This window comes from Entelurus aequoreus, linkage group LG04 (genome assembly GCF_033978785.1).
Source record: "Entelurus aequoreus isolate RoL-2023_Sb linkage group LG04, RoL_Eaeq_v1.1, whole genome shotgun sequence".
Taxonomy (NCBI): domain Eukaryota; kingdom Metazoa; phylum Chordata; class Actinopteri; order Syngnathiformes; family Syngnathidae; genus Entelurus; species Entelurus aequoreus.
In genome coordinates, this window is record NC_084734.1 from 69640628 (window position 1) to 69652773 (window position 12146).

The window sequence follows — 12146 nt, forward strand, 5'->3', positions numbered from 1 at the left end:
TAGTGATTCCCAGAGCCCAAAAAAAGTCTGCGGGCTATAGAGCGTTTTCTATTCGGGCTCCAGTACTCTGGAATGCCCTCCCGGTAACAGTTAGAGATGCTACCTCAGTAGAAGCATTTAAGTCACATCTTAAAACTCATTTGTATATTCTAGCCTTTAAATAGACCCCCTTTTTAGACCAGTTGATCTGCCGTTTATTTTTTTTCCTCCTGGCCATGGATGAAGTGCTGGCTGTCCAGAGTCGGGACCCGGGGTGGACCGCTCGCCTGTGCATCGGTTGTGGACATCTCTGCGCTGCTGACCCGTCTCCGCTCGGGATGGTCTCCTGCTGGCCCCACTATGAACTGGACTCTCACCATTATGTTAGATCCACTATGGACTGGACATTCACAATATTATGTCAGACCCACTCGACGTCCATTGCATCCGGTCTCCCCAGAAGGGGAGGGGTCACCCACATATGCGGTCCTCTCCAAGGTTTCTCATAGTCATTCACATCGACGTCCCACTGTGAGTTTTTCCTTGCCCTTATGTGGGCTCTGTACCGCGGATGTCGTTGTGGCTTGTGCAGCCCTTTGAGACACTCGTGATTTAGGGCTATATAAATAAACATTGATTAATTGATTGATGTAATCTTAATTGAAAGACAACATGATTGCTCAGTGGCCTTGTGGTTAGAGATCGGTAGGTCGTGAGTTCAAACCCTGGCCAAGTCATACCAAAGACTATAAAAATGGGAACCATTACCTCCCTGCTTGGCACTCAGCATCAAGGGTTGGAATTGGGGGTTAAATCACCAAAAATTATTCCCGAGCACGGCCACCGCTGCTGCTCACTGCTCATCTCCCAGGGGGTGAACAAGGGGATGGGTCGAATGCAGAGGACACATTTCACCACACCTAGTGTGTGTGTGTGACAATCATTGGTACTTTAACTTTAACTTATTTCATATCCAGAAAAAAGTGCAGCATAATGAGATGACATGTACAAACCCCGTTTCCATATGAGTTGGGAAATTGTGTTAGATGTAAATATAAACGGAATAGAATGATTTGCAAATCCTTTTCAACCCATATTCAATTGAATACACCACAAAGACAATATAATTGATGTTCAAACTCATAAACTTTTTTTTTTTTTTGCAAATAATAATTAACTTAGAATTTCATGGCTGCAACACGGGCCAAAGTAGTTGGGAAAGGGCATGTTCAACACTGTGTTACATGGCCTTTCCTTTTAACAACACTCAGTAAACGTTTGGGAACTGAGGAGGCACATTTTTTAAGCTTCTCAGGTGGAATTCTTTCCCATTCTTGCTTGATGTACAGCTTAAGTTGTTCAACAGTCCGGGGGTCTCCCTTGTGGTATTTTAGGCTTCATAATGCGCCACACATTTTCAATGGGAGACAGGTCTGGACTACAGGCAGGCCAGTCTAGTACCCGCACTCTTTTACTATGAAGCCACATTAATGTAACACGTGGCTTGGCATTGTCTTGCTGAAATAAGCAGGGGCGTCCATGGTAACCTTGCTTGGATGGCAACATATGTTTCTCCAAAACCCGTATGTACCTTTCAGCATTAATGGTGCCTTCACAGATGTCTTGGGCACTAATACACCCCCATACCATCACAGATGCTGGCTTTTCAACTTTGCGCCTATAACAATCCGGATGGTTCTTTCCTCTTTGGTCCGAAGGACACGACGTCCACAGTTTCCAAAAACAATTTGAAATGTGGATTCGTCAGACCAGAGAACACTTTTCCACTTTGTATCAGTCCATCTTAGATGAGCTCAGGCCCAGCGAAGCCGACGGCGTTTCTGGGTGTTGTTGATAAACGGTTTTCGCCTTGCATCGGAGAGTTTTAACTTGCACTTACAGATGTAGCGACCAACTGTAGTTACTGACAGTGGGTTTCTGAAGTGTTCCTGAGCCCATGTAGTGATATCCTTTACACACTGATGTCACTTGTTGATGCAGTACAGCCTGAGGGATCGAAGGTCACGGGCTTAGCTGCTTACGTGCAGTGATTTCTCCAGATTCTCTGAACCCTTTGATTATATTACGGACCGTAGATGGTGAAATCCCTAAATTCCTTGCAATAGCTGGTTGAGAAAGGTTTTTCTTAAACTGTTCAACAATTTGCTCACGTATTTGTTGACAAAGTGGTGACCCTCGCCCCATCCTTGTTTGTGAATGACTGAGAATTTCATGGAATCTATTTTTATACCCAATCATGGCACCCACCTGTTCCCAATTTGCCTGTTCACCTGTGGGATGTTCCAAATAAGTTTTTGATGAGCATTCCTCAACTTTATCAGTATTTATTGCCACCTTTCCCAACTTCTTTGTCACGTGTTGCTGGCATCAAATTCTAAAGTTAATGATTATTTGCAACAACAAAAAAAAAGTTTATCAGTTTGAACATCAAATATGTTGTCTTTGTAGCATATTCAACTGAATATGGGTTGAAAATGATTTGCAAGTCATTATATTCCGTTTATATTTACATCTAACACAATTTCCCAACTCATATGGAAACGGGGTTTGTAGTACATATTGCACCACTGTTACATAATGTGTGGTTCCCAAAACTTAAGGACTTTTATGTCCTGTTTGGCTATAAACAACATTAAAAATCGTCTTTTCCTTCGATGGTCAAAGTGAACAATCAAATGGATCCTTTGCAATGCACATTACGCCATCAGTTGGTTCAGATGGAGACTGACTTGCAGAGAAAGCAGCCTCACAGACACAATCACCATGGCAACGGTTATAATTACTGAGGGAACTGTGTAGTGCTGCAGCTGCAGAAGAGTAAAAAAGAAGCGGATTGATATAATTTATTTTGGCTGGAAAATAAAAATTTGCTTGATTACGTCGGGTGCTGCTGAAGAAAGACTGATTGGCTCATATATGGAATGATTGATTAAACCCTGCTTGCAGGGGAAAAAAACAGTTTTTAATCTAAAACTATCAATTCTCCCAAATTCTCTTCTTGCACAGATTATTTCTAATGTCTACCAGAGATGTTCTGCATTCACAAATGTTCCAGGCATCTCGAGTTATAATCACAACAAACAACATACAAACATATACATATTTTCCACCAGGGGGCACTCTGCAGCTATGGCACAAAAGTAAAGTGCCACAAACTAAATCATATAAACCAAAAAAAAAAAATCTAACATAAAAAATGTGGCTTATCCAGGTTGAAAAAGCCACATATGGAATACATACATTTTATATAACGCATGCCTATGATCTATATTTTCAGTGAACAAGAAAAAAAGCAGCACGTGCTTGCATGAAAAAAAAAAAAAAAAAAAAAGGTCTTACTGGCTTCAATGCAGCATCAACATCAAACACATGACAGTTGAAAAAAACCTACTTAATGAAGGAGACAGCAGCAGCTATGGATCAATTATGTGTATGACTAAGGATGACAGGTGTTTTGTGGGAGTAATGACAAAGGAGGAAGTGTGTGTGTGTGTGTGTGTGTGTGTGTGTGTGTGTGTGTGTGTGTGTGTGTGTGTGTGTGTGTGTGTGTGTGTGTGTGTGTGTGTCTATTCTTGGATGTCCACCCTTCTTGAGACATCAACAAGGAAAAGTGCCGTCCATATGAGAACCGGTGAACAAGTTAGGAAATAAATCATGGTCCCAATACAGAAAACCTTTGCATCTAATAGAGAATGTCTAATTTGCACCCCTGGTGGTGAAATCTATCAAAATTAGGGTGCTCCTAAAAACGAGGGATTTTTCAAATTGACTGTATGTCGGTTTTAAAAGTGCTCCCCCTCTGGTCAACATATGACATAACAAGTGTGTGTAGAAAATTTAAGTGCTCCCCCTTCTGGCCAACATATGAAATAACTAATGTGTGTAAAAATTTAAAGTGCTCCCCCTCTGGCCAGCATATGAAATAACAAGTGTGTGTAAAAATTTAAAGTGCTCCCCCTCTGGCCATTATATGCATTAACAAGTGTGTGTAAGAAATTGAAATGGGCCCCCTTTGGCCAAAATGAATAAAACAAATAAAATAAATATGTATATAGAGACATGCGGTAATAACTGGAAGTAAATACCCACTGGAGAGGTCCACTTGAGAGGTCACTGCAGCAGATACCGGTTCTAAGCCCATCCGATTGGCGAAAGAAATGGGTGCCAGGGGCCATCTCGCAGTGAGACCCACCCCCCTTTTTGGATCTACCCCATCGTCTCCCGAGACGGAAGGATGCCGACGACGAAATAAGGAAGATTTCACAAAAATACAACAACCTTTTTTATATTTGCATAGTATGTGTATATTATTGATGTTATAAATACAAATCTTAATATATCTAGAAAGGGTGGTCCTAAAGAGGTAAGCATTTTTCGATTGGTCACAAGAAGGTAACAAACACAAGAGAGAGTGTGTGTGTGTGTTGCAATCATTTGCTCACAGAGACAGAAGCCATGAAGAAATCATCTCCAGAGGTTATATTTTGGATGAGGACCAGGTTTCCATGCAGGATGAACGTGGGCGGCGGATGGTGAGCGTCAGATTGAGACCGATTTTTTTCCCCCGACATCAGTCCTGAAAAGCGATGTGCGTGAATATGGAATAATTATTCCTCATAATTATGGAAAACCCCTCTGGGTTGGGTCTCTTGAAACAGCCTGTTGGCTGTGTAATATTGAACAGCAAGAGAGCAGCAACACAGCATCTAAGGGGAGAGGAGAGAGGAAAAAAAGCAACTGTTGTCATAGGAACACATTCCGGGCCGCCAGTGCTGAATGTCAAGTGCGGCTTTATGATTTAGCAAAAATTCTCAAACTTTGAAGTGAGGAACAATTTTTTGAGTGCGACAAAGGCGACATTCAAAGGTTTAATTATTGGAGATAGACGACGAGGTGGAGGAAGAGGAAGATTTGTTTACTTTCAGCCCCCTGCGGTGCATGAGTGCCTGACACTGATAAACTTTGCTTGTTTCTCTCCTTGTCGACTCCCTCAGTGGGAAAAGTACACTTGGATGAGTGTGAGGAGTCAGTCAAGGCACACACTTAGTGGCTCTTGCGAAATAACGGCGGTGGCGGGCGCTCAAGGCCCTTCTCTGCCGGCCTAAATATACTATATTGCCAAAAGTATTTGGCCACCTGCCTTGACTCACATATGAATTTGAAGTGCCATCCCATTCCTAACCCATAGGGTTCAATATGATGTCGGTCCATCTTTTGCAGCTATTACAGCTTCAACTCTTCTGGGAAGGCTGTCCACAAGGTTGCGGAATGTGTTTATAGGAATTTTCCACAATTCTTCCAAAAGCGCATTGGTGAGGTCACACACTGATGTGGAGAAGGCCTGGCTCTCAGTCTCCGTTCTAATTCATCCCAAAGGTGTTTGTGGGGAGGCGGGGCCGGCGGACCGACGGCGCCCGCTCCAAGATGGCGGCGAGTTGGCGTGGACGGCGAGCAAGCGGCGAGACGGTGCGCGCCGAGAGTGACGCCGCAATTGTGACCAGGTGCGGGGATCGCGCACCTGGTCACAATCAGCTAATCCCCTCGCAGCGGTTAAAAGGGAAGCAGCCGAAAAATATTGTTCTATCAGGTTCAGGTCAGGACTCTGTGCAGGCCAGTCAAGTTAATCCACACCAGACTCTGTCATCCATGTCTTTGTAGACCTTGCTTTGTGCACTGGTGCACAGTCATGTTGGAAGAGGAAGAGGCCCGCTCCGAACTGTTCCCACAAGGTTGGGAGCATGGAATTGTCCAAAATGTTTTGGTATCCTGGAGCATTCAAAGTTCCTTTCACTGGAACTAAGGAGCCAAGCCCAACTCCTGAAAAACAACCTCACACCATAATTGCTCCTCCACCAAATTTCACACTCGGCACAATGCAGTCCAAAATGTACCGTTCTCCTGGCAACCTCCGAACCCAGACTCGTCCATCAGAAATTTCACGACTGGATTTGTTGCACAGGTGGCATCCTATGACAGTTCCATGCTGGAAATCACTGAGGCCGGCCCATTCTTTCACAAACGTTTGTAGTAGAGATGTCCGAAAATATCGGACTGTCGATATCATCGGCCGATAAATGCTTTAAAATGTAATATTGGAAATTATCGGTATCGGTTTCAAAAAGTAAAATTCATGACTTTTTAAAACACCGCTGTTTACACGGACGTAGGGAGAAGTACAGAGCGGCAATAAACCTTAAAGGCACTGCCTTTGCGTGCTGGCCCAGTCACATAATATTTATGGCTTTTCACACACACAAGAGAATGCAAGGCATACTTGGTCAACAGCCATACAGGTCACACTGAGAGTGACCGTATAAACAACTTTAACACTGTTACAAATATGCGCCACCCTGTGAACCCACACCAAACAAGAATGACAAACACATTTCGGGAGAACATCCGCACCGTAACACAACATAAACACAACAGAACAAATACCCAGAACCCCTTGCAGCACTAACTCTTCCGGGACGCTACAATATACACTCCCCGCTACCCTCCACCCCCTACCCCGCCCACCTCAACCCCACCCCCCAACCCCGCCCACCTCAACCTCCTCATGCTCTCTCAGGGAGAGCATGTCCCAAATTCCAAGCTGCTGTTTTGAGGCATGTTAAAAAAAAAATTATGCACTTTGTGACTTCAATAATAAATATGGCAGTGCCATGTTGGCATTTTTTTTCCATAACTTGAGTTGATTTATTTTTGGAAAACCTTGTTACATTGTTTAATGCATCCAGTGGGGCATCACAACAAAATCAGGCATAATAATGTGTTAATTCCACGACTGTATATATCGGTATCGGTTGATATTGATATCTGTAATTAAAAGTTGGACAATATCGGAATATCGGATACCAGCAAACATGCCATTATTGGACATCTCTAGTTTGTAGAAATTGTCTCCATGCCCAAGTGCTTGATTTTATACACATGTGGCCGGGCCAAGCGATTTATTTATTTATTTACATTTACATTAGGGCACCTGATTCTGATCATTTGAATGGGTGGCCAAATACTTTTGGCAATATAGTGTAGTAGCACTGACCTACATTTACAACTTTCATTTCTACTTTTTGATCCGTTAAACTTGTATTATTTTATCACTAACAGTTGTATTAACTTTATTTTGTACTGAACCTCTTGTCTGCATTGTTTCCAGCAGTGGCGTGCGGTGAGGTTAATGTCTGGTGAGGCACGACTGCATCATCACAGTCGGATTTACAAACATATGAACCTGCAGTGCAGGTGTACCTAATGTTGTGTCCCTGCGGTCGTTCGCGGCTCCTGCAGCGCGAGCATTAATGTTTTTGCACTTTTTGGCTTCTTGTTAAGTGACTTTTTTTGGGTGGATTCGGTCTTGCACGTGGAGGGTTTGGGTGTGGGCTTTGGTTGGTGTGGCCGCGGCGCTCCCGTCGGGCGGTGCATTCTGCACCAGGAGGCGGGGTTATGAGACGAGCCTCTCACAGTGCGTCTTCGCGGCAGTGTTTTATGATTGCTCAGCACTAAAAATACGTTACACACATACAGTTGTTGACAAAATACACTGTACATCAGGGGTGTCAAAGGTACGGCCCGAGGGCCGGATCAGGCCCGCGAACAGGTTTTATCTGGCCCGGGGGATGAATTTGCTGAATATAAAAATTAACCTGAAATTTTTCAATGAAAGAAACTGCTGTTCTTATTGTGTCCACTGGATGTCGCAATAGCAATTCTTTGTATCTTTGTAGATGATGCTACATATGTACAAAACAAACCACATGATGTTTTAGTACATCAGTCGAGGAAAATGATCCAGCTACATAAATAACGTACTGTAATTTGATTTTGATATAGTTTTTTAATCTTGATAGATTGAAAATTAACACCAATGAGTTGATTGATGTACATTTATTCAGAAAATATAAATAACGACAAATAAAGTATATATACTATTAACCGCAACAGGTAATTGTAAAAAAAACAACAACAACAACATTATAATTTGTACAATTTCAGAATGTGCTTGTTCTATTTTTAAACAAAGAAAACAATCTGAAGTTGTCTTTATTTTGAAGTTATCGTGCCGTGATTTTACTAGTCCGGCCCACTTGGGAGTAGATTTTTCTCCATGTGGCCCCCGATCTAAAATGAGTTTGACACCCCTGCTGTACATTATATACCTCAGCTAACTAAACTATAGAAATGTATAATATAATTCATATAGCAATACAGTCTCACTGCACAGCAGCTCAGCAGTTAGCCGAGTCATTGTGCACAATCCATGTTGAGGCACAAATCAGTGACGTGCCTCAACTGGCTGCTGATCACCGCACCGTCTCTTCTCAGTATTTGAACGGCAAATGTGAAAATAAAAATAAAAATAATCTAAAACTGGTGAAGTTAAATGGAAAATAACTTTAGTATAATCACTGGATACATATAACAATTTAGTAATTTTTTTTTTCTTTTTACTTTTTTTTTTTCTGTCCATGATGGCAGGTGAGGCCCCGCCTCCCCTGCCTCTAATGACGGCACGCCACTGGTTTCCAGGGTGTGTGTGTGAGATTGTTTGGTCCAATCAGATTAAAGGCCTACTGAAACCTACTACTACCGACCACGCAGTCTGATAGTTTATATATCAATGATGAAATCTTAACATTGCAACACATGCCAATACGGCCGGGTTAACTTATAAAGTGACTTTTAAAACTTCCCGGGAAATATCCGGCTGAAACGTTGCGGTATGATGACGTATGCGCGTGACGAAGTCAGAGTAACGGAAGTTATGGTACCCGTAGAATCCTATACAAAAAGCTCTGTTTTCATTTCATAATTCCACAGTATTTTGGACATCTTTTGCAATTTGTTTAATGAACAATGAAGGCTGCAAAGAAGACAGTTGTAGGTGGGATCGGTGTATTAGCAGCGGACTACAGCAACACAACCAGGAGGACTTTGTTGGAGCGCTAGCCGCGCTAGCCGCGCTAGCCGCGCTAGCCGCGCTAGCCGCCGACCTCACCTTGACTTCCTACGTCTCCGGGCCGCCAAACGCATCGGGTGAAGTCCTTCGTCCTTCTGCCGATCGCTGGAACGCAGGTGAGCACGGGTGTTGATGAGTAGATGAGGGCTGGCTGGCGTAGGTGGAGAGCTAATGTTTTTAGCATAGCTCTGTGAGGTCCCGTTGCTAAGTTGCTAAGTTAGCTTCAATGGCGTCGTTAGCACAGCATTGTTAACCTTCGCCAGCCTGGAAAGCATTAACCGTGTATTTACATGTCCACGGTTTAATAGTATTGTTGATTTTCTATCTATCCTTCCTTCTATCCTTTATTTTTTTGTTTCTATATGCAGTTAAAGCACGATGCTATCACGCTAGCTCGTAGCTAAAGCATTTCGCCGATGTATTGTCGTGGAGATAAAAGGCACTGAATGTCCATTTTGCGTTCTCGACTCTCATTTTCAAGAGGATATAGTATCCGAGGTGGTTTAAAATACAAATCCGTGATCCACAATAAAAAAAGGAGAGTGTGGAATCCAATGAGCCAGCTTGTACCTAAGTTACGGTCAGAGCGAAAAAAGATACGTCCATCACTGTCTCTCAAGTCCTTCACTGTAACGTTCGTCATCTACGAATCTTTCATCCTCGCTCAAATTAATGGGGTAATCATCACTTTCTCGGTCCGAATCTCTCTCGCTCCATTGTAAACAATGGGGAATTGTGAGGAATACTAGCTCCTGTGACGTCACGCAAGGCTTTTTTTTATCAGCGAGCAAAAGTTGCGAACTTTATCGTCGATTTTCTCTATTAAATCCTTTCAGCAAAAATATGGCAATATCACGAAATGATCAAGTATGACACATAGAATGGATCTGCTATTCCCGTTTAAATAAAAAACAATCATTTCAGTAGGCCTTTAAGGGCCTACATGCAACCTTTTATTTTGAAAAACTCCAAAAAATGTCTGATTTATGAGAAAAATGTGTACTCTGTTAATGTGGGACATTCCTAAAAATCAATTAGACATCAAAAGGAAAAGTCATAACACCCTGCAACTGAATACCTGTAGAAGGTCAAACATAAACCTTTCCAGGTGGCGACTTGTCCAGGGTGTACCCTGCCTTCCGCCCGAATTGAGATAGGCCTCTTGAAGATCATCAAAAGAATGCCAAGAATGTGCGAAAAAATAATCAGAGCAAAGGATAGCTATTTTGAAGAGACTAGAATATAAAACATGTTTTAATTTTTTTCACCTTTTTTTGATCTTCAAGAGGTAGTCACCTGAAATGGTTTTCGCTTCACAGGTGTGCTTGAAGCTCATCGAGAGAATGCCAAGAGTGTGCAAAGCAGTAATCAGAGCAAAGGATGGCTATTTTGAAGAAACTAGAACAGGGGTCGGCAACCTTTACCACTCAAAGAGCCATTTTGGCAGGTTTCACAAATTAAAGAAAATAATGGGAGCCACAAAAAAAAAAAAAAAATTTAAAATGAAAAACACCGCATACAAAGCTTAAATGCTTTGTGCTATGTTAACCAGCGGTCTCAGACACACGCACTGGCACGCACTATAATGTGGAAATTTGATGTTAGGGCGGCCCGCGAGTTTTGAATGAATGGCGCTGGATAGCGTCATACTTGCCAACCCTCTCATTTTTCCCGGGAGACTACCGGATATCAGGGCGTGATGGCACTGCTTTTGGCGCCCTCTTCAGTCTGCCCAAACAGTGTACCTGCTCGACCACATGTACAATGCAGTTTCGGCTTGCTCACGTAAGTGACAGCAAGGCGTACTAGCTCAGCAGCCACACAGCTTACACTGACGGTACCAATACCCAGAATCCCATGCAACCCTAACTCTTCCGCGCAACCAACGCACGGAGAGGGGGGGGGGGGTTGATGTGTGGGGGGATTTGGTGGTAGCGGGGGTGTATAATGTAGACCGGAAGAGTTAGGGCTGCATGGGATTCTGGGTATTGGGTGTGTTGTGTTTATGTTGTGTTACGGTGGGATGTTCTCCAGAAATGTGTTTTTCATTCTTTTTTGGTGTGGGTTCACAGTGTGGCGCATATTTGTAACGTAACAATGTTAAAGTTGTTTCATACGGCTACCGTCAGTGTAAGCTGTGTGGCTGATGAGTAAGTATGCTTTGCTGTCTCCTATGTGTGCAAGTAAAAGCTACATACAACATGTGGCCGGACTGGCACATTGTTTGTAAATGCTATAGAGGACAATTATTGCAGTGCAATTAGGGCACTTCCTTTATATAGTAATTAGAGTGTAAATATGATTATATTTCCCCTGGGAGTTATCTATGAGAGGCACTGAGATCCACAAGTCTCCTGGGAAAATCGGGGGGGTCGGCAAGTATGTAGCTGAGCCGCATCAGAGTGGTCAAAGAGCCGCATGCGGCTCCGGAGCCGCAGGTTGCCAACCCCTGAACTAGAATATAAAACATGTTTTCAGTTTGTTCACCTTTTTTTTTTTTTTTACATAACTCCACATGGGTTCATTCATAGTTTTGATGCCTTCAATGACAATCTACAATGTAAATAGTCATGAAAATAAAGAAAACACATTGAATGGGAAGGTGTGTCCAAACTTTTGGCCTGTACTGTACATATTGTTTACATTTGCATGCACTTGGTATGTATGTCATTTGTATTCAATTAAGTGTATTGTTGCACATATTGTACTGAGCAGCCAGGACAGAGATGTTTTGTACCACTTTCCAATAGTCCTTTTTTGGTGCCTTAACTTGCATCATAAAAAAAAAAAAACACCTCACAATTGCTTCCCCCTACAGACTTACATATTGTTTTATTCACGGCATATTTGTAAGAATTCTAAATAGCACATCATTGGCATTTAGACTCCACAATACACGGCCATAAAGACAACTGAGAGAAAATTGTGCTGCAGGATTAGATGGAGCTTTTCCTTCCTTTGTCTTCAAAGTCTTTTTTTCCCACGCACAGGCACACAAATATGATTTGTGAGGAGCATAAAGAATGTTCCACGATTGACAGGCCGACGTGAGATGGCTGCATATCTCTTTGCCCCCACTACAAAATAATTCACTATACAGCAACATTGGCACAGGCAGAGTGGGCTAAAGGGATTAGGAAATAAACAAGTGCGTCTTTTTTTCCACCCCCCTGGTAGAGGGGGG